Source organism: Antedon bifida, chromosome 7, assembly GCF_963402885.1.
Source record: "Antedon bifida chromosome 7, ecAntBifi1.1, whole genome shotgun sequence".
NCBI classification, from domain to species: Eukaryota; Metazoa; Echinodermata; class Crinoidea; order Comatulida; family Antedonidae; genus Antedon; species Antedon bifida.
In genome coordinates, this window is record NC_136232.1 from 26654294 (window position 1) to 26677463 (window position 23170).

The window sequence follows — 23170 nt, forward strand, 5'->3', positions numbered from 1 at the left end:
ATTGTCATTATGTTGATTGCAAAGTCTATACAACCGTATTGATTCTAGACAGGTAATAACAAACTAAAGACACATATTAAGTTTTACAAAAAAACACTTTTATTCGAAAAATGCGAATTGTGATGAAAAATGTATTGTACGAAGTGCATAACAGATAATGACGGCTACTTAACACGATATCATTGTCAGAGTCCTCATTTAGTATTCTAGTTATTAGCATAATATCAGACTCTTATATCGAATTCAACCTTTGTAGTAATTGAATGTTGATATGTACTTTGCATCGTGTTGTTCCTGGGCTTGCAATATTAGTATACCTGCGCATGTATCAGTGGTATACCTGGGCAGCATTACGTCAATATGGTTGATCGCAAATAGCTTGAATTCGCGAGGAACGTCATTTTACAATGCATGATGGGAAGGGTTTGGCAGCAAACGTCACGACGCGTACGTACAAACAACAACGTACGTACGCGTCGTGACGTTTGCTCCTAAACCCTTCCCATCATGCGTCGCGCACGCTATATGCGATAAACTTTATGACATAATAGCCATTTTTTTTACTTTGATCAACAATAATTAGACAACAGGAAATGTCTTTGATGCATACTATTCATTTAAAACTAATGAGGATGGTAATAAGTGAGAATGTAAGCCAGCATATCGATTTTGTGGCTAAATATGAATGATAAAAATGAAATTTAATAACATCAATAATAATAATAATTTTGTCTAATTACAAATTTTATGTGTTTTTTTATGTAACACAGTTTATAGTTATTATAGTTGAGATGGAATAATTTCTATCTTGGTCTTCACGGCGAAAATTTTGTGACAACAATTTTACATTATTGTCAAAATCATATACTGTACATTGTTTGCTGTTTTCAGTTAATCCGACACAATATGCCATTCATGATACAAAAGGGACAATCATGTGTCAACTATTCAACTATTTTGTTAAAACGGATTCATATATAAAAATCTACGGAAAACGCATAATTTCAAGACATCCATGTATCACAACAAGTAGGCCTTGCTTCTTCTTAAAATAATGTTGTCCTCTTCTTCTAAAAACTGTTTATGGCTAATTCTACCAAATTTCCTATGCTAACATTAATTGTGAGTAGGAGTTATACCAGTTAACAAAGTGTATGTTTAATGTGTATACATAAAATTTTAATTGATAATATAAAACCTTGTTGGTTCTATCTCTATGAAGAATTGAATTAAAACATTAAATAAATCTAATGAGATGTGGCTATTGTTAGTAGCCTATATTCAGTGTTGAAACTCAAAGCGTCTTGACTAGAAGTGTATTTAAAATGCATCCAGTGATGAAGAATAGACTACCAGAATATGATACAGAACCGCTTGCTGTGGTCATCTGAAACAGTTAAAAGAAGTTAATTCGTTGTTGTATATCTAGCATGGATTAATGAATATTCAGTATTGAATGGACGCAACGCAAAGATATACGCACAACGCAGGTAACTTAATGACCAATCACAAGTGATGGATTATCCGACGAACTATCGCTTGTGCTGGTGGTAAACTCACTTGTGTTGCGCTTACGTCCTTGCGTTCGTGTTAAGCGTTGTTCCCACTCGCGCAACGCAATGCAATGCAGCGACGTATTGACGAAAAGTGCTTTAATTGCATGGGAACCGACGACGCAACGGTGCTGCAAACATCGCAGGTTTGATTTCACGCAGATGGGGTCAAACACAATTATTGGAAGGGCATTTTCTTACGTTGCGTAGGTTGGTGGGTTGCGTCGCTAGTGGGAACCAAGCTTTTTTGATTGATTGATTGAGTATTCTTTATTTTTCACACAAAATTCATAACAATATAAATCAAAAGAAATAAAACCACAAGCAAAGCTTTTGATCTGTGGCACCCTTAACTTTAAATATAAATATACAAATAAATTACAAAAATTTTTTATTTAGGATTCGGGACTTCTTGAACTTTCTTGAATGCTATATACGGTATAAGTTCATGCTTTTTGCCCTTATGCGATCCCCTGCTAAATATATACAAGATCGGTTGAATTTATTGAAAATTTTATAGACATGTTGACGTCGCTTACCTCCGGTTCACTCTAAAAAAAAACAAATAACACGTTATATAGTATGTTGTTTTCATAAATCGATTCGAAAATAACAGGTTATATAAGTTGAAAAATTAAAGGAGTGAAGATGCATTCTATTGTGATATTATTAATTGGTATTTATTTCAACAGCTAACTGTTGTTATCATTGTTAATGTTCTCTACTTATACTGAACCAATCAATGCTGAAAGTGTCATTTAGTATAAAGATATAAACTAAATGATGGAATATGAATAGCACGTGATTATAATGGCCGGCAACAATAACTGGTGATGAATTGTTGATGTTGATGGCGATATTTATGATGATTACGCAATGACTGGTTTGAGCTTGATACTAACGCTTTTAAAACGTATAGGTTCTTCTCACGACTTAACCCAACAAGGACGTAATTTTACTCCACTAAAGCGTGGTTCCCACTAGAACGCAACGCAACGTAACGCAGCGACGTATCGACGCAAAGTGCTGTATTGCGTAATCACAAGTGGGAACCGACGATGCAACAGTGCTTCAAACATCGCAGGTTTGATTTCACGTAGGCGGGGGAAAACACAATTATTGGAAGGGCATTTCTTTACGTTGCGTATAGGTTGCGTTACGTTGTGTCGCTAGTGGGAACCAAGCTTAAACGTTGGGCTTACGTAGTTACGTTACGTCCAAGTGGAATCCAAGCTTTAAAGATAGCACTGTTAATAGTCTATAACGATTGCCAGTAGATTTTCTATGAGAGAGAGTAGGCTTAAGTACGAGCAAATACAAAATGATTAGATATACTTACTGTAACGGTAGCTTCTGGCTCAGCCTGAAAAAATAACGATAATGATACTATTAGGCTTCGGTTCCACGTTATTTACATAAAATCAATACACCAAGTAAATTAATGTAGATGACAGACGGGAAGTGTAGATGAAGAAAGTACGGTTATGAATAAATGATACAATTACAAGTACAACTAGAATTTAATTCGTCACTTTGACGAATTATAGGTGATCATGTTTATCATTTTATTGACATTTAATTAATTAATTAATTATTGATATTAATTAATTACTGAAATTAATTTCTTTTAAACATGCACGTACGTTAACATACGATCGAAAAATGATGATGTATTCCATCCTATTATACGCTTATTGAGTTGTGCCTATTATATGCCATATACAATAATTATGTACAGTATATACAGTATATATCTATATACACTGTATATATCTATATACAGTGTAGAATGGGTGAAATTACGGGGCACACATCATGTTCTAATTTTTTGGTATGATGGAATTATCAAAATAAACTCGAAGATGACAATTTCAAAGGATAATGAATTGAGCAAATAAATATAAGAATTGGAAGAGAATTTGACACGTAGAAGCGCAAAGCGCGCTCTTTGAAATTTGTATAACTTTGACTAAAGAAATTTAAAAACTATTTTTAACTTCAACTGGCCATATGATAACATCACAACATCCGATCAGCTTAATTTTTATATGAATTCATATCTACATTTCACCAGCTCTCATAATAAGTTATAAACATCAAGGTCAACTTTAATTCAGAAGAGCTGTAAGGTATTCAAATATACATTGTAGGTGAAATTACATAACCACCGTTATTCAAATTTTAAGACGTGATGACGTCATCAAAATGAAAATATTGCCAACTCATGAGTAACATACTTGGTTGAGGTAGAATATATAGAAAATTAAAAGAAATTTGATCACAAATAAGCGAGTTGCGCTCTGTAGAATAGGGTGGTCTAAGACAAAAGAGTAAAAAACCCTATTTTAAAAGTTCATGTGGCCAAATGATGACGTCATACCATTTTGTACGTCTAATGTGTATATACATTTATATCTACAACTCATTGGCTACCATAATAAGTTAAAAAAATTGTGGGTCACCTTTCATTCAGAAGAGTTATATTCATTTTAAAAAGGCCTTATTTTTTACCATTTTTAGCACTTTTGTACAATTAATGTGCGCATTTTGTCATTTTCAACGTGATCGTATAGCACTATTTTAAGTCGAAATGGCCTCGAATTTGGTGAATGTACTATGGAAGATGAGTAGAATGCAATTTGTACAAAAAATTGTTATTTTTTACGCTTTCTATGTACGCACGCGCAAAAACATGTTTTTGCGCAGTAATTTTTTATAACACGCAAATGGCCTAATTCATACTCTAAATTGATCAAAACGTAATTTTGAGCTTTTTAAATTTTTAATGCGCGATTTCACGTGCATGACCCTACGTGCGCGTGCGTTTTTATTTGCTAATATTTTTACCCTTGATCTGAAGTTTACGTGTAGTGAATTTCATTAATTTGTGATAATTAATTATGGAGATATGATTGATAATTTGATTTCACAAAATGGCGTATAAATGACGTCACGGATGAGTGATCACGCTAAAAAGCTTATTAGGACTAAGTTAAAATATTTGAAAGACATTCTGAAATTTTGGTAATCATTGACATTAAACTTTTTGAGATATTTGTTACACAAAATCTGTACAGAAAGAAATTGCGAAGAAATATTTTTTTTTATATAAAAACAATTTCTCACTAGAATTTAATTCGTCACTTTGACGAATTATAGGTGATCATTTTTATCATTTTACTGAAATTAATTTTTTTTAAACATGCACGTACGTTAACATACGATCGGAAAATGTTGATGTATGCCATCCTATCATATGCTTATAGTGCTGAGTTGTGCCTATATGCCATATACAATATGTACAGTATATACTGTATATCTATATACAGTGTAGCATAGGTGAAATTACGGGACACACATGTTCTAATTTTTTGGCATGATGACGTTATCAAACTAAACTTTAAGATGAAAATTTCGAAAGATAATTAATTGAGCAAAAAAATATAAGATTTGCAAAAAAATTTGGCACGTAGAAGCGCTGTGCGCGCTCTTTGAATTGTGTATAACTTTGACAAAAAATATGAAAAACTACTTTTTCACTTCAACTGGCCATATGTTAACGTCACAACATCCGATAGGCTTAATTTTTATATGAATTAATATCTACATTTCATCAGCTTTCATAATAAATTATAATCATCAAGGTAACCTTCAATTCTGAAGAGCTGTAAGATATTCAAATTTACTGCGAAGGTGAAATTACACGGCCTACGTTATTCAAGTTTTTACGCGTGATGACGTCATTAAAATGAAGATAGTGTCAACTCATGATAAAGATAATTAATTAAGCAAGCACATACTGAAAGTTGTGCGAAATTCGAGCACACATAACCAAGATGCGCTCTGTTGAATGTGATAATCTACAGAAAAAGATAACAAATCCTAATTTTTAAATTCAAGTGGCCATTTGATGACGTCAAAACATTTTGTACGTAAAATGTGTACATGAATTCATATCTACAACTCAATGGCTTCCAGAATAAGTTAAAAAAATCGGGGGTCATCTTGCATTCTGAAGAATTATTTTCATTTTAAAAAAGACCTATTTTTCACTATTTTCAGAACTTTTGTAAAATTAATGTGCGCATTTTGTCATTTTTAACGTGCTCGTATAGCGTTATTTTAAGTCGGAACTGACTCAAATTTGGTGAATGTACTAAGGATGGTGAGTAGAATGAGATTTGTAAAAAAAATTCATATTTTTTACGCTTTTTAAGTATCGCGCGCGCAAAAACGCATTTTTGCGCAGTAATTTATTGAAACACGCAAATGGCCTAATTCATGCTCTAAATTGATCAAAACTTAATTTTGAGCGTTTTAAATTTTTAACGCGCGATATCACGCGCATGAACCTACGTGCGCGTGCGTTTTTATTTGCTAATATTTTTACCCTTGATCTGAAGTTTACGTGTAGTGAATTTCATTAATATGTGATAATGAATTATGGAGATATGATTGATAATGTGATTTCGCAAAATGGCGTATAAATGTCGTCACGGATGAGTGATCACGCTGGAAAGCTTATTAGGATTAAGTTATATTATTTGAAAGATATTCTGAAATTTTTGTAATCATTGACATTAAACTTTTTGAGATAATTGTTACACAAAATAGTGTACAGAAACAATAAAAAGAAAAAAAAAAAGAAAAATAATAATAAAGATTTTATACAATAACAATAGGTGATCATTTTATTCTAAATGATCACCTAACTAGAATTTAATTCGTCACTTTGACGAATTATAGGTGATCATTTTTATAAATTTATTGACATTAATATTTTTTAAACATGCACGTGTGTTAACATACGATCGGAAAATGTTGATGTATGCCATCCTATTACAGTATACGCTTATAGTGCTTAGTTGTGCCTATTATATGTCATATCACATTATGTACAGTATACTGTATATCTATATACAGTGTAGCATTGGTGAAATTACGGACACACATCATGTTCTAAGTTTTTTGCACTGATGACATTATCAAAATAAACTTTTGGATACCAATATCGAAAGATAATGAATTGAGCAATAAAATATAACACTTAGAAGAAAATTTGGCACGTAGAAGCGCGGTGCGCCCTCTTCAAAATGTGTATAACTTTGACGAAAGAGATGATAAAACTACTTTTTAACTTCAACTGGCCATGTGGTAACTTCATAACATTCGATAGGCTTAATTTTTATATGCATTCATATCTACATTTCACCAGCTCTCATAATAAGTTATAAACATCAAGGTCAACTTTAATTCAGAAGAGCTGTAAGGTATTCAACTATACGTTGTAGGTGAAATTACGTAACCACCGTTATTCAAATTTTAAGATGTGATGATGTCATCGAAATGAAAATATTGGCAACTCATGAGTAACATAATTGGTTGAGGTAGAATATATTAAAAATTTTAAAAAATTCGAGCACAGATAAGCGAGTTACGCTCTGTTGAATATGGTGGTCTATGACAAAATGGGAAAAAACCCTATTTTAAAAATTCATGTGGCCAAATGATGACGTCATACCATTTTGTACGTCTAATGGGTATATACATTTATATCTACAACTCATTAACTTCTATAATAAGTTAAAAAAAATGGGGGTCATCTTCCATTCTGAAGAGTTATATTCATTTTAAAAACGCCTTATTTGTTACCATTTTTAGCACTTTTGTACAATTAATGTGCGCATTTTGTCATTTTTAATGTGCTCGTTTAGCGTTATTTTAAGTCGGAATGGACTCAAATTTAGTGAATGTACTAAGGAAGATGAGTAGAATGCAATTTGTACAAAACAATTTTGTTTTTTACGCTTCCTATGTACGCACGCGCAAAAACGTGTTTTTGCGCAGTAATTTTTTGAAACACGCAAATGGCCTAATTCATGCTCTAAATTGATCAAAACTTAATTTTGAGCGTTTTAAATTTTTAACGCGCGATTTCACGCGCATGACCCTACGTGCGCGTGTGTATTTATTTGCTAATATTTTTACCCTTGACCTGAAGTTTACGTTTAGTGAATTTCATTAATATGTGATGATGAATTATGGAGATATGATTGATAATGTGATTTCGCAAAATGGCGTATAAATGACGTCACGGATGAGTGATCACGCTGAAAAGCTTATTATGGCTAAGTTAAAGTATTTAAAAGACATTGTGAAATTTTGGTAATCATTGGCATTAAACTTTTTGAGATATTTGTTACACAAAAAGTGTACAGAAAGAATAAAAAGAAAAAAAATAAACTAGATCTTAAACTCGTCACTTGAGGACGAGTTTGGTTATCCGCCCGCAACAAAACGTATCTTGCGTATTAAAGTACTTCTCAGTTATGACTTTTCCAAAAAAGTAGCCTATTCAAAATTAAAACTGCCCTTTAAGTGTAATAACCAAATAATTCCTTTTTTGATTGTTTTCCCGTGATGGGATTCGAACCCGGTACCTGTGATACCAAAGTCGGTTGCACTACACATCGAGCCATATCAGCACCTGGTGAAGAAAATCCGAAGAAAGAATCCTCGTTCATTCGGTATGTCGTGAACCCCCTCGATGCAAGTTGATTATTACATATCGAACTTAAATCATAATGTTTACTATGATGAAATCTTCACACATTTTAAACAGTGACATATTATGAAAGTGCATACTTTCAAGTTTAATATATTAACATGTAAAGAAAAAAGATAAACGTTATGTTTATTGTTTTACTCTTTGAATATGTTTATGTTTGTTTGATGATAAATATTTCAAAAATTACATTTAATATGCAAATAATGTAGCCATCAAACACTTTTTAACATTCAAGACTATTATAAATTAGACCTATGATTCATACTCTGCAAGAAAATAAAATAAAAAAATGGGGTGACCTTGCATTCTGATGAACTGTTTCATTTTTAAAAGTAGACATATTTTGGAACATTTTCACAATTTGTTGACGTTTTCGTGCGCAACCTGTCATGTTTAACGTGCTCGTAGAACGCCATTTCAAGTTGAAAAGTGAATAAAATAACGTAAAATTGTTAACCGAAGATTTAAAAACACAAATCGTGTAAAAGAAATGCTCATACGTGTTCCCTGCGCCGTGCGCGCGTAAAAATGTGCGCAACAGTGGCAATTTTTTAAACGCTTAAAATGACCTGAATCGTGCTCTAATTTAATCAGAAATTGATTTGGAGCATTTTAAAATTTCAAACGCCATTTACGCGCGCACTTTCTAACGTTACAAATTGCGGTAGCGTTAAAAAAGTTAACTATTGATGTGAAGCAAACGTGGCTGAAAATGACGTTAAAAAATATTCGTTTGTTTCGAAGTTATAACCAATTTAAGATTTTCAGAAAATCACGCGTAACTTACGCTACGCGGCTCTGACATCGTCAAAAAGCTTGTCTGGACAACTTCAGTAAAATGTCTAAATGCTGAACAAGTTACAACATATTATGTTTACACGTTGAAGAGAAACAGCGTGCACAAAATAAGAAGAGTAAAATATTTCAAACGCAATTTACGCGAAAACTTTCTAGTCTCCAAAAATTTGTTAAACATTCCAAAAGTTAGCCATTGATGTGAAGAAAACGTGGCTGAAAATTTCGTTAAAAAATATTTATCGGTTTCGAAGTTATGACCGATTTAAGATTTTCAGAAAATCGCGCGTGACTTACGCTACGCGGATCTGACAGCGTCCAAAAGCTTGGCTGAACATCTTCAGTTAAATGTCTAAATGTTGACCAAGTTACAACATGTTATGTTAACACGTTGAAGAGAAAACGCGTGCACAAAATCTGAGAAAGAAAGAAGAATAATAAAAAAAAAAAGAAACACGTACAATAACAAAGGTTATCCGCTTGTGGCGGATAACCAATAAAGATTTTATACAATAACAATAGGTGATCATTTTATTCTAAATGATCACCTAACTAGAATTTAATTCGTCACTTTGACGAATTATAGGTGATCATTTTTATCATTTTACTGAAATAAATTTTTTTTAAACATGCACGTACGTTAACATACGATCGGAAAATGTTGATGTATGCCATCCTATTATATGCTTATAGTGCTGAGTTGTGCCTATATGCCATATACAATATGTACAGTATATACTGTATATCTATATACAGTGTAGCATAGGTGAAATTACGGGACACGCATGTTCTAATTTTTTGGCATGATGACGTTATCAAACTAAACTTTAAGATGACAATTTCGAAAGATAATTAATTGAGCAAAAAAATATAAGATTTGGAAAAAAATTTGGCACGTAGAAGCGCTGTGCGCGCTCTTTGAATTGTGTATAACTTTGACGAAAAATATGAAAAAACTACTTTTTCACTTCAACTGGCCATATGTTAACGTCACAACATCCGATAGGCTTAATTTTTATATGAATTAATATCTAAATTTCATCAGCTTTCATAATAAATTATAATCATCAAGGTAACCTTCAATTCTGAAGAGCTGTAAGATATTCAAATTTACTGCGAAGGTGAAATTACACGGCCTACGTTATTCAAGTTTTTACGCGTGATGACGTCATTAAAATGAAGATAGTGTCAACTCATGATAAAGATAATTAATTAAGCAAGCACATACTGAAAGTTGTGCGAAATTCGAGCACACATAACCAAGATGCGCTCTGTTGAATGTGATAATCTACACAAAAAGATAACAAATCCTAATTTTTAAATTCAAGTGGCCATTTGATGACGTCAAAACATTTTGTACGTAAAATGTGTACATGAATTCATACCTACAACTCAATGGCTTCCAGAATAAGTTAAAAAAATCGGGGGTCATCTTGCATTCTGAAGAATTATTTTCATTTTAAAAAAGACCTATTTTTCACCATTTTCAGAACTTTTGTAAAATTAATGTGCGCACTTTGTCATTTTTAACGTGCTCGTATAGCGTTATTTTAAGTCGGAACTGACTCAAATTTGGTGAATGTACTAAGGATGGTGAGTAGAATGAGATTTGTAAAAAAAATTCATGTTTTTTACGCTTTTTAAGTATCGCGCGCGCAAAAACGCATTTTTGCGCAGTAATTTTTTGAAACACGCAAATGGCCTAATTCATGCTCTAAATTGATCAAAACTTAATTTTGAGCGTTTTAAATTTTTAACGCGCGATATCACGCGCATGAACCTACGTGCGCGTGCGTTTTTATTTGCTAATATTTTTACCCTTGATCTGAAGTTTACGTGTAGTGAATTTCATTAATATGTGATAATGAATTATGGAGATATGATTGATAATGTGATTTCGCAAAATGGCGTATAAATGTCGTCACGGATGAGTGATCACGCTGGAAAGCTTATTAGGATTAAGTTATATTATTTGAAAGATATTCTGAAATTTTTGTAATCATTGACATTAAACTTTTTGAGATAATTGTTACACAAAATAGTGTACAGAAACAATAAAAAGAAAAAAAAAAACTAGATCTTAACTCGTCACTTGAGGACGAGTTTGGTTATCCGCCCGCAACAAACGTATCTTGCGCATTCAAGTACTTTTCAATCATGACTTTTCCAAAAAGTAGCCTATTCGAAAATAAAACTCCCTTTCAGTGTAATAAGCAAATAAATCCTTTTATTTAATTATTTTCCCGTGACGGGATTCGATCCCGGTACCTCTGATACCAAAGTCGGTTGCACTACACATCGAGCCATATGAGCACCTGCTGAAGAAAATCCGAAGAACAATTACTCGTTCATTCGGTATGTCGTGAACCCCTCGATGCAAGTTGATTATTACCTATCAAACTAAATCATAATTTTTACTATAATGAAATATTCACACATTTTAAACAGTAACATATTATGAAAGTTCATACTTTCAAGTTTTATATATTAAAATGTGAAGTAAAAAGATAAACGTTATGTTTATTGTTTTGCTCTTTGAAAATGTTAGTGTTTGTTTGATGATCAAAATTTCAAAAATTATATTTAATATGCACATAATGTAGCCATCAAACACGTTTTAGCATTCAAGACTATAATAAATCAGACCTATGATTCATACACTGCAAGAAAATAAAATAAAAAATGGGGGTAACCTTGCATTCTGATGAACTGTATCGTTTTTAAAAGTAGACATATTTTGCAACATTTTCACAATTATTAGACATTTTACGTGCGCAACCAGTCATGTTTAACGTGCTCGTGTAACGCCATTTCCAGTTGAATAGTGAATAAAATAACGCAAAATTGTTAACTGAAGTTTGAAAAACACAGTCTAGGCAAAATAAAGGCTCATACGCGTTCCCTGCGCCGTGCGCGCGTGAAAATGTGCGCATCTGGTGGGAAATTTTTAAACGCTTAAAATGACCTGAAACGTGCGCTAATTTAATCAGAAAATGATTTGAAGCATTTTAAAATTTCAAACGCCGTTTACGCGCGCACTTTCTAATGTTACAAAATTCGGTAGCGATAAAACAGTTTACAATTGATGTGAAGCAACCGTGGCTGAAAATTTCGTTAAAAAATATTTATTTGTTTCAAAGTTATGATCAATTTAAGAATTTCAGAAATTCGCGCGTAACTTACGCTACGTGGCTCTGACAGCGTCCAAAAGCTTCGCAGTACAACTTCAGATAAATGTCTAAATGTTTAGAAAGTTACAAAATGTTATGTTAACACGTTGCAGAGAAACAGCGTGCACAAAATCTGAGAAAGAAAGAAGAATAATAAAAAAAAGTAACACTACAATTCCAAGGGCTTATCCGCTTGAGGCGGATAACCAATAATAATAAAGATTTTATACAATAACAATAGGTGATCATTTTATTCTAAATGATCACCTAACTAGAATTTAATTCGTCACTTTGACGAATTATAGGTGATCATTTTTATCATTTTACTGAAATTAATTTTTTTTAAACATGCACGTACGTTAACATACGATCGGAAAATGTTGATGTATGCCATCCTATTATATGCTTATAGTGCTGAGTTGTGCCTATATGCCATATACAATATGTACAGTATATACTGTATATCTATATACAGTGTAGCATAGGTGAAATTACGGGACACACATGTTCTAATTTTTTGGCATGATGACGTTATCAAACTAAACTTTAAGATGACAATTTCGAAAGATAATTAATTGAGCAAAAAAATATAAGATTTGGAAAAAAATTTGGCACGTAGAAGCGCTGTGCGCGCTCTTTGAATTGTGTATAACTTTGACGAAAAATATGAAAAAACTACTTTTTCACTTCAACTGGCCATATGTTAACGTCACAACATCCGATAGGCTTAATTTTTATATGAATTAATATCTACATTTCATCAGCTTTCATAATAAATTATAATCATCAAGGTAACCTTCAATTCTGAAGAGCTGTAAGATATTCAAATTTACTGTGAAGGTGAAATTACACGGCCTACGTTATTCAAGTTTTTACGCGTGATGACGTCATTAAAATGAAGATAGTGTCAACTCATGATAAAGATAATTAATTAAGCAAGCACATACTGAAAGTTGTGCGAAATTCGAGCACACATAACCAAGATGCGCTCTGTTGAATGTGATAATCTACACAAAAAGATAACAAATCCTAATTTTTAAATTCAAGTGGCCATTTGATGACGTCAAAACATTTTGTACGTAAAATGTGTACATGAATTCATATCTACAACTCAATGGCTTCCAGAATAAGTTAAAAAAATCGGGGGTCATCTTGCATTCTGAAGAATTATTTTCATTTAAAAAAAGACCTATTTTTCACCATTTTCAGAACTTTTGTAAAATTAATGTGCGCATTTTGTCATTTTTAACGTGCTCGTATAGCGTTATTTTAAGTCGGAACTGACTCAAATTTGGTGAATGTACTAAGGATGGTGAGTAGAATGAGATTTGTAAAAAAAATTCATGTTTTTTACGCTTTTTAAGTATCGCGCGCGCAAAAACGCATTTTTGCGCAGTAATTTTTTGAAACACGCAAATGGCCTAATTCATGCTCTAAATTGATCAAAACTTAATTTTGAGCGTTTTAAATTTTTAACGCGCGATATCACGCGCATGAACCTACGTGCGCGTGCGTTTTTATTTGCTAATATTTTTACCCTTGATCTGAAGTTTACGTGTAGTGAATTTCATTAATATGTGATAATGAATTATGGAGATATGATTGATAATGTGATTTCGCAAAATGGCGTATAAATGTCGTCACGGATGAGTGATCACGCTGGAAAGCTTATTAGGATTAAGTTATATTATTTGAAAGATATTCTGAAATTTTTGTAATCATTGACATTAAACTTTTTGAGATAATTGTTACACAAAATAGTGTACAGAAACAATAAAAAGAAAAAAAAAAATAATAATAAAGATTTTATACAATAACAATAGGTGATCATTTTATTCTAAATGATCACCTAACTAGAATTTAATTCGTCACTTTGACGAATTATAGGTGATCATTTTTATCATTTTACTGAAATTATTTTTTTTTAAACATGCACGTACGTTAACATACGATCGGAAAATGTTGATGTATGCCATCCTATTATATGCTTATAGTGCTGAGTTGTGCCTATATGCCATATACAATATGTACAGTATATACTGTATATCTATATACAGTGTAGCATAGGTGAAATTACGGGACACATGTTCTAATTTTTTGGCATGATGACGTTATCAAACTAAACTTTAAGATAACAATTTCGAAAGATAATTAATTGAGCAAAAAAATATAAGATTTGGAAAAAAATTTGGCACATAGAAGCGCTGTGCGCGCTCTTTGAATTGTGTATAACTTTGACGAAAAATATGAAAAAACTACTTTTTCACTTCAACTGGCCATATGTTAACGTCACAACATCCGATAGGCTTAATTTTTATATGAATAAATATCTACATTTCATCAGATTTCATAATAAATTATAATCATCAAGGTAACCTTCAATTCTGAAGAGCTGTAAGATATTCAAATTTACTGCGAAGGTGAAATTACACGGCCTACGTTATTCAAGTTTTTACGCGTGATGACGTCATTAAAATGAAGAGTGTCAACTCATGATAAAGATAATTAATTAAGCAAGCACATACTGAAAGTTGTGCGAAATTCGAGCACACATAACCAAGATGCGCTCTGTTGAATGTGATAATCTACACAAAAAGATAACAAATCCTAATTTTTAAATTCAAGTGGCCATTTGATGACGTCAAAACATTTTGTACGTAAAATGTGTACATGAATTCATATCCACAACTCAATGGCTTCCAGAATAAGTTAAAAAAATCGGGGGTCATCTTGCATTCTGAAGAATTATTTTCATTTTAAAAAAAACCTATTTTTCACCATTTTCAGAACTTTTGTAAAATAAATGTGCGCATTTTGTCATTTTTAACGTGCTCGTATAGCGTTATTTTAATTCGGAACTGACTCAAATTTGGTGAATGTACTAAGGATGGTGAGTAGAATGAGATTTGTAAAAAAAATTCATATTTTTTACGCTTTTTAAGTATCGCGCGCGCAAAAACGCATTTTTGCGCAGTAATTTTTTGAAACACGCAAATGGCCTAATTCATGCTCTAAATTGATCAAAACTTCATTTTGAGCGTTTTAAATTTTTAACGCGCGATATCACGCGCATGAACCTACGTGCGCGTGCGTTTTTATTTGCTAATATTTTTACCCTTGATCTGAAGTTTACGTGTAGTGAATTTCATTAATATGTGATAATGAATTATGGAGATATGATTGATAATGTGATTTCGTAAAATGGCGTATAAATGTCGTCACGGGTGAGTGATCACGCTGGAAAGCTTATTAGGATTAAGTTGTATTATTTGAAAGATATTCTGAAATTTTTGTAATCATTGACATTAAACTTTTTGAGATAATTGTTACACAAAATAGTGTACAGAAACAATAAAAAGAAAAAAAATAATAAACTAGAATTTAATTCGTCACTTTGACGAATTATAGGTGATCATTTTTATCATTTTACTGAAATTAATTTTTTTAAACATGCACGTACGTTAACATACGATTGGAAAATGTTGATGTATGCCATCCTATTATATGCTTATAGTGCTGAGTTGTGCCTATATGCCATATACAATATGTACACTATATACAGTGTAGCATAGGTGAAATTACGGGACACACATGTTCTAATTTTTTGGCATGATGACGTTATCAAACTAAACTTTAAGATGACAATTTCGAAAGATAATTAATTGAGCAAAAAAATGTAAGATTTGGAAAAAAATTTGGCACGTAGAAGCGCTGTGCGCGCTCTTTGAATTGTGTATAACTTTGACGAAAAATATGAAAAAACTACTTTTTCACTTCAACTGGCCATATGTTAACGTCACAACATCCGATAGGCTTAATTTTTATATGAATTAATATCTACATTTCATCAGCTTTCATAATAAATTATAATCATCAAGGTAACCTTCAATTCTGAAGAGCTGTAAGATATTCAAATTTACTGCGAAGGTGAAATTACACGGCCTACGTTATTCAAGTTTTTACGCGTGATGACGTCATTAAAATGAAGATAGTGTCAACTCATGATAAAGATAATTAATTAAGCAAGCACATACTGAAAGTTGTGCGAAATTCGAGCACACATAACCAAGATGCGCTCTGTTGAATGTGATAATCTACACAAAAAGATAACAAATCCTAATTTTTAAATTCAAGTGGCCATTTGATGACGTCAAAACATTTTGTACGTAAAATGTGTACATGAATTCATATCTACAACTCAATGGCTTCCAGAATAAGTAAAAAAAATCGGGGGTCATCTTGCATTCTGAAGAATTATTTTCATTTTAAAAAAGACCTATTTTTCACCATTTTCAGAACTTTTGTAAAATTAATGTGCGCATTTTGTCATTTTTAACGTGCTCGTATAGCGTTATTTTAAGTCGGAACTGACTCAAATTTGGTGAATGTACTAAGGATGGTGAGTAGAATGAGATTTGTTAAAAAAATTCATGTTTTTTACGCTTTTTAAGTATCGCGCGCGCAAAAACGCATTTTTGCGCAGTAATTTTTTGAAACACGCAAATGGCCTAATTCATGCTCTAAATTGATCAAAACTTAATTTTGAGCGTTTTAAATTTTTAACGCGCGATATCACGCGCATGAACCTACGTGCGCGTGCGTTTTTATTTGCTAATATTTTTACCCTTGATCTGAAGTTTACGTGTAGTGAATTTCATTAATATGTGATAATGAATTATGGAGATATGATTGATAATGTGATTTCGCAAAATGGCGTATAAATGTCGTCACGGATGAGTGATCACGCTGGAAAGCTTATTAGGATTAAGTTATATTATTTGAAAGATATTCTGAAATTTTTGTAATCATTGACATTAAACTTTTTGAGATAATTGTTACACAAAATAGTGTACAGAAACAATAAAAAGAAAAAAAAAAAGAAAAAAAATAATAAAGATTTTATACAATAACAATAGGTGATCATTTAGAATTCTAAATGATCACCTAAAAAAACTAGAATTTAATTCGTCACTTTGACGAATTATAGGTGATCATTTTTATCATTTTACTGAAATTAATTTTTTTTTAAACATGCACGTACGTTAACATACGATCGGAAAATGTTGATGTATGCCATCCTATTATATGCTTATAGTGCTGAGTTGTGCCTATATGCCATATACAATATGTACAGTATATACTGTATATCTATATACAGTGTAGCATAGGTGAAATTGCGGGACACATGTTCTAATTTTTTGGCATGATGACGTTATCAAACTAAACTTTAAGATGACAATTTCGAAAGATAATTAATTGAGCAAAAAAATATAAGATTTGGAAAACAATTTGGCACGTAGAAGCGCTGTGCGCGCTCTTTGAATTGTGTATAACTTTGACGAAAAATATGAAAAAACTACTTTTTCACTTCAACTGGCCATATGTTAACGTCACAACATCCGATAGGCTTAATTTTTATATGAATAAATATCTACATTTCATCAGCTTTCATAATAAATTATAATCATCAAGGTAACCTTCAATTCTGAAGAGCTGTAAGATATTCAAATTTACTGCGAAGGTGAAATTACACGGCCTACGTTATTCAAGTTTTTACGCATGATGACGTCATTAAAATGAAGATAGTGTCAACTCATGATAAAGATAATTAATTAAGCAAGCACATACTGAAAGTTGTGCGAAATTCGAGCACACATAACCAAGATGCGCTCTGTTGAATGTGATAATCTACACAAAAAGATAACAAATCCTAATTTTTAAATTCAAGTGGCCATTTGATGACGTCAAAACATTTTGTACGTAAAATGTGTACATGAATTCATATCTACAACTCAATGGCTTCCAGAATAAGTTAAAAAAATCGGGGGTCATCTTGCATTCTGAAGAATTATTTTCATTTTAAAAAAGACCTATTTTTCACCATTTTCAGAACTTTTGTAAAATAAATGTGCGCATTTTGTCATTTTTAACGTGCTCGTATAGCGTTATTTTAAGTCGGAACTGACTCAAATTTGGTGAATGTACTAAGGATGGTGAGTAGAATGAGATTTGTAAAAAAAATTCATATTTTTTACGCTTTTTAAGTATCGCGCGCGCAAAAACGCATTTTTGCGCAGTAATTTTTTGAAACACGCAAATGGCCTAATTCATGCTCTAAATTGATCAAAACTTAATTTTGAGCTTTTTAAATTTTTAACGCGCGATATCACGCGCATGAACCTACGTGCGCGTGCGTTTTTATTTGCTAATATTTTTACCCTTGATCTGAAGTTTACGTGTAGTGAATTTCATTAATATGTGATAATGAATTATGGAGATATGATTGATAATGTGATTTCGCAAAATGGCGTATAAATGTCGTCACGGATGAGTGATCACGCTGGAAAGCTTATTAGGATTAAGTTGTATTATTTGAAAGATATTCTGAAATTTTTGTAATCATTGACATTAAACTTTTTGAGATAATTGTTACACAAAATAGTGTACAGAAACAATAAAAAGAAAAAAAATAATAAAAAAAAAAATAATAATAAAGATTTTATACAATAACAATAGGTGATCATTTTATTCTAAATGATCACCTAAAAATAATAATAAAGATTTTATACAATAACAATAGGTGATCATTTTATTCTAAATGATCACCTAAATAGAAATAGAACTTTAGCATACACCAAAGATATGTTGATGTAAAGTTTGAGGTACACTAAAGGGTCAATCACACCTGTTCCGGCAGGGTTTCGGTCCGGCGAATCGAACATTAATGTTTCGTTTTCACGACGCTCCACGCGGCTATGCGCCAATCGATATGCGCGTAGCCGCGTGAAAACGAAACATTGACGTTCGATTGGATTTTCTGGCGCCGGACCGGAACTGTGCCGGAACAGGTGGTGTGAAAGTGAAAGTTCTGAAAAGAACGTTTGAGTTTCTCGAAGTTGGTATCATCAATATACTTCGATCGTCCTCATGCAACACAATTTTTTTTTTAATTTTTATTGTATAGGCCTAGTCTCAATTGGGTTGTTTAAATAATTAATTTTTATTCTAAGATGAACCTCAATTATAACTACATACGTCCTTCTACAATTTACATAAACTACATAAGATCACGATAACAACATATTGATTGTCGCCATGTGAACGCAAGGATGTACAAAACAATTGACCAATCACAAGCTACTTAATCCGTCGCGCTTGTATAGGAAAATTGGTCAACGCGCGCGTAAGAAATATGTTAATTGTTATCATCGTTTATACGCGCCAAAAACTTGTTTTGTATTGGTAAAATTACATTGCGTGTACACCATTGCGTTGATATGGGAGATCACTACACAATGAATCAAGATGTATTAGGAAGACACGCAATTAATACTTAAATATTGTGTAACGACCTCGCGTTTCACACGAATATTGTACATGTGTGTAAATGACTGTAACTTATTAAATTATTACATACCTAACTAGTAGTAGCATTAGTAACATTACAATACATTAAACATATGATAAAGTTTGGTTTGTGGTATAACATCATGTGTTCCCAAAAGGAAATACATGGTTGAGAATGTCTCGTGACGTGTTGTTGTTGTGCTATATTTGAACCGCCGTCATGGCCTAAAATGTCGAGACCGTATTTCCTTTTGGAAAAACGTCGTACCGCAAACATTACTTTACTGGTAGAATAGAATTCATAACCATAGTACTTCATCCGTTAGAATTGCATGAGTACGTTTGTGCTGATTTGGGTATTAAGCTCTGTCTACACTATCAAACTAGTTTGACAAAGAAAGTGTACCAAAATATGGCGGTGAATGCCTAAATATGGTAGCGCTATTTGACATCATCATGTCTATATAATTATGGGCACATCACATTTTTTGTCACATAAAGTTTGATAGTGTAGACAAGGCTTAACGACATGCAAAAACGACTATCATCACACTCCAAGCAATGCACTAATGCACGCCATGCCTATACTTACATTACCCTCAGGCTCTGCCTACAAAATTAGTGCGGATTGAAAAAAAAAATAACGCGCTATAAGTTTTATAACAATATTATATTCTTTTCATATACATTCCTACTAGAAAGATTATTATTATTATGAGAAAGAGTATTATAATTTGCCCAACGCAATTCTTGGGATAACTGATCAAGTTGTACGCGCGAACATAATACCTTGCGCGTATTATGTCATCATCATTGCGTTTCTCGCTGTGGGAACCAACCTCATGAGCATGGAATCGTCACATACAAATAGAATAATCATAAAATAGATTATAATCGATTATATGTAATAAGAATCGTGATGGTATTTATTATTATCATGTTCGTCAACGCGCGCGTAAGAAATATGTTAATATTATCATCGTTTGAACGCGCCAAAAACTTGTTTTGTTTTGCAATGAGAGGGCCTTCACCAACTGGCACTAACTACAGATTATGATGTGTATATATGTTGAGAATAAATAGCATTTACTTACAGTTGGAGTCGCTTCTGGTTCCGGCTAAAATTCCATAAAAAAAATTTAGAATATGAATAATAATAAATAATAATTTCTATTACAAAAAACAATAGTAATAGTAATGGAATATCAATTTTGACTATTTTCTAAAATGCCGATAGTAATATTTGTTATCATTAATTTTTGTTATAATGTTGAATTACATAGATTGCGCGGGGGTCACGCGTTTCTCTAATTCGGCATTCCATATCCATTTAATGATTATAAATTAGGAATGAATTTAAATGTGTATGAAATAAAATATATTTGAATATATATGGATTCGCTCCCGCCTAAATCAAAAAGGAAAGCAGGTACAACATAATAAGTATACATTATTATAATTATTAATTTTTACATGAATCATAATATTTTTTATATAACAATGTATTCACTTTAAAATAGATTATTGCAAAAGTGTTTTCATCATAAAGACAAATCCTCAAAAAAAAACAATGGTAACATTGCAATATATGCCTACCTGCACTGTTGTCTGTGCATTGACTACGAATATAGCAAAAACTGCTAACATAAATGATAGGATGAGGACATTGCGCATGTACATGGTTGCCTTCTTCACGAGAGCTGCTACGGAATGTTGTATGTAGATGACGTAAAGAGACTGAAAATAGAAACATTATATCATCGAATAAATCTCATTATACGTACGAATTCACCATATTTGGTGGAGTCAAAAGAAAATGCATTTGAAGGAGATGAGATAATCGCTCGTTTTAAACGCCAGTTATATAATAATATATATAATATAATTGTCTATTTCCCCCACTCGTCATTATTCATCTTTCGCTTCGATTAATATTTTAATCATAATCATAATAATTTTCAATTTTAAAACGGGTTATTTTTTCCTAATAATAATGATGACATTTCATAAAAATCTGATTCCCATTCCGTAAGCTGCATTCACACTGAGCCCGGATTCGGTCCGGTGACTAGAGACCACCGGGCTGAATTACATTTTGTTAATCACACACAGACGTTTTAATATAAAAAAAATCGGAATAATGCGGTGTGAACGGGACCGGAGTACGGGTTGCATTCATCCAGGTTCAGTGTGAACGTACCTTTAAAAAGTACTGTACCTTTTTTCTGGTCCCTGGACAAAATCCAGATACGTAAGAAGGTGTGATGCGGGTATTTTACTAGATTGTCGACGCGATACTATACGTAGGCGTAATTTATTACATACAAGGCGTGGCATGATGTAGGTTGTTAAACGATTACATCAAGGCCTTAAATATAATATAACAAATAATAAAATATTGTGTTTCTTTGAGATTTCAAGCGACAAGTTCTATCAATTCTTTTATACTGTCATATATTCCTATAAAATAAGCCCATCTCGTTTTGGGCATGAGACTAATGTTCAACATACTGATACATAATTGAATAAAGGAATACGTAAGTTTGTATCAATAGGCCTATTAATCAAGCGCTAATTATGTATATATTAATTAAGCTTTGAAACTTACCGACTTGTATTCGCTCCGAGTGATGCCTGCACAATGATTGACTTGACTTATGGAGGATACTCTTAAACTGCTTCGAAGCAAGATATATGAATATTAATGAGGTAGGTGCGCATGGATGTATCATGTGACACGCACAATTGTGAGGAAGTCAAACTGTGATCTTTCCGATATATTATAACATAATAGCTAATGATAAAATGAGTTGAATTAGCCATAGCATGTCCAATAATAATAATAATTCATTCATTCTTATATAGCGCATAAATTATAAGCAAGTTCTCATGCTAATATGAATGTGATGGTGTTTTACGCCACAAAAGATGAAAAAAAGCTTCAATGTGCTGCACATTATTACCTGGTCATTTTGGATCAAAAACATAAACATAAGTTCAGGAATGTGATAGGCACGCCATGCAGTAAATTAAATGAGTGTGACATGTGCACATACAGACATACAGACAGACAGACAGACAGACAGACAAACCATCCAGTAGTAGGCCTATTAGCAAGTGTCATGGTGCAGAATAGGGTCTAAAATATAAACTCTAAATCGCCTTTATATGACATTTTAAATATGATGTTTTCGAAAGTTCATTTTCATTAAAAATATAATCAATATTTTAGAGATGGTAAATCGCAATGTACTTAAAGAGAGGCACCTGTTGTTTATCGTCTCATACGGTAGGCTAATCTAGACTAGATTAATGTTATCAGGCACCTGGAAGTTTATATTTGATTCCACAAAATCAAAACGTGTGCTGTGATCGTTATATATGTAGACAAAGAACAACTGCGGAAAATGTATTTAATCATCATCATCACAAAACAAATCATCATTACTGACTGTATAATACTATTATGATAAAACAAGTTTTCATTCTAAATCAAGATTTTCGCCACATCTGAACATAGGCTTACGTTTAATAAAAATTACTGGGTTTGTGTGACCGTATGAATAGGGGCCATCGTAAGTAATTTAACCAATCACGATGCGATGTATCGTCTGAACTGTAGCCTGTCGTCGCGTTGCGTCCACAAGTGGGGACAAAGCTGCTGTATGAGCAGTTTCTCTACTACTTGTTCTACTATACTATTAATTTGTAGATAACTATTTCATTAAACAATCAAT

The 23170-nt window shown here is 32.3% G+C and overlaps 2 protein-coding genes and 1 long non-coding RNA gene across 3 annotated transcripts in view; 2 read left to right on the top strand and 1 right to left on the bottom strand.

The window, feature by feature from the left end:
• Positions 1–23170, top strand: part of LOC144847417 (uncharacterized) — a 167219-nt gene that overhangs the window by 80105 nt on the left and 63944 nt on the right. The window lies entirely within an intron of this gene.
• LOC144847424 (E3 ubiquitin-protein ligase TRIM71-like) overlaps positions 1–23170 on the top strand; it is a 117680-nt gene that overhangs the window by 21090 nt on the left and 73420 nt on the right. The window lies entirely within an intron of this gene.
• LOC144847467 (uncharacterized) lies at positions 77–22118 on the bottom strand. The gene is made up of 6 exons (XR_013613746.1): positions 22042–22118; positions 21030–21170; positions 20528–20551; positions 2893–2916; positions 2093–2104; positions 77–1387 (listed from the first exon to the last, which is right to left on the bottom strand). It is a non-coding gene; the product is annotated as an uncharacterized LOC144847467 (long non-coding RNA).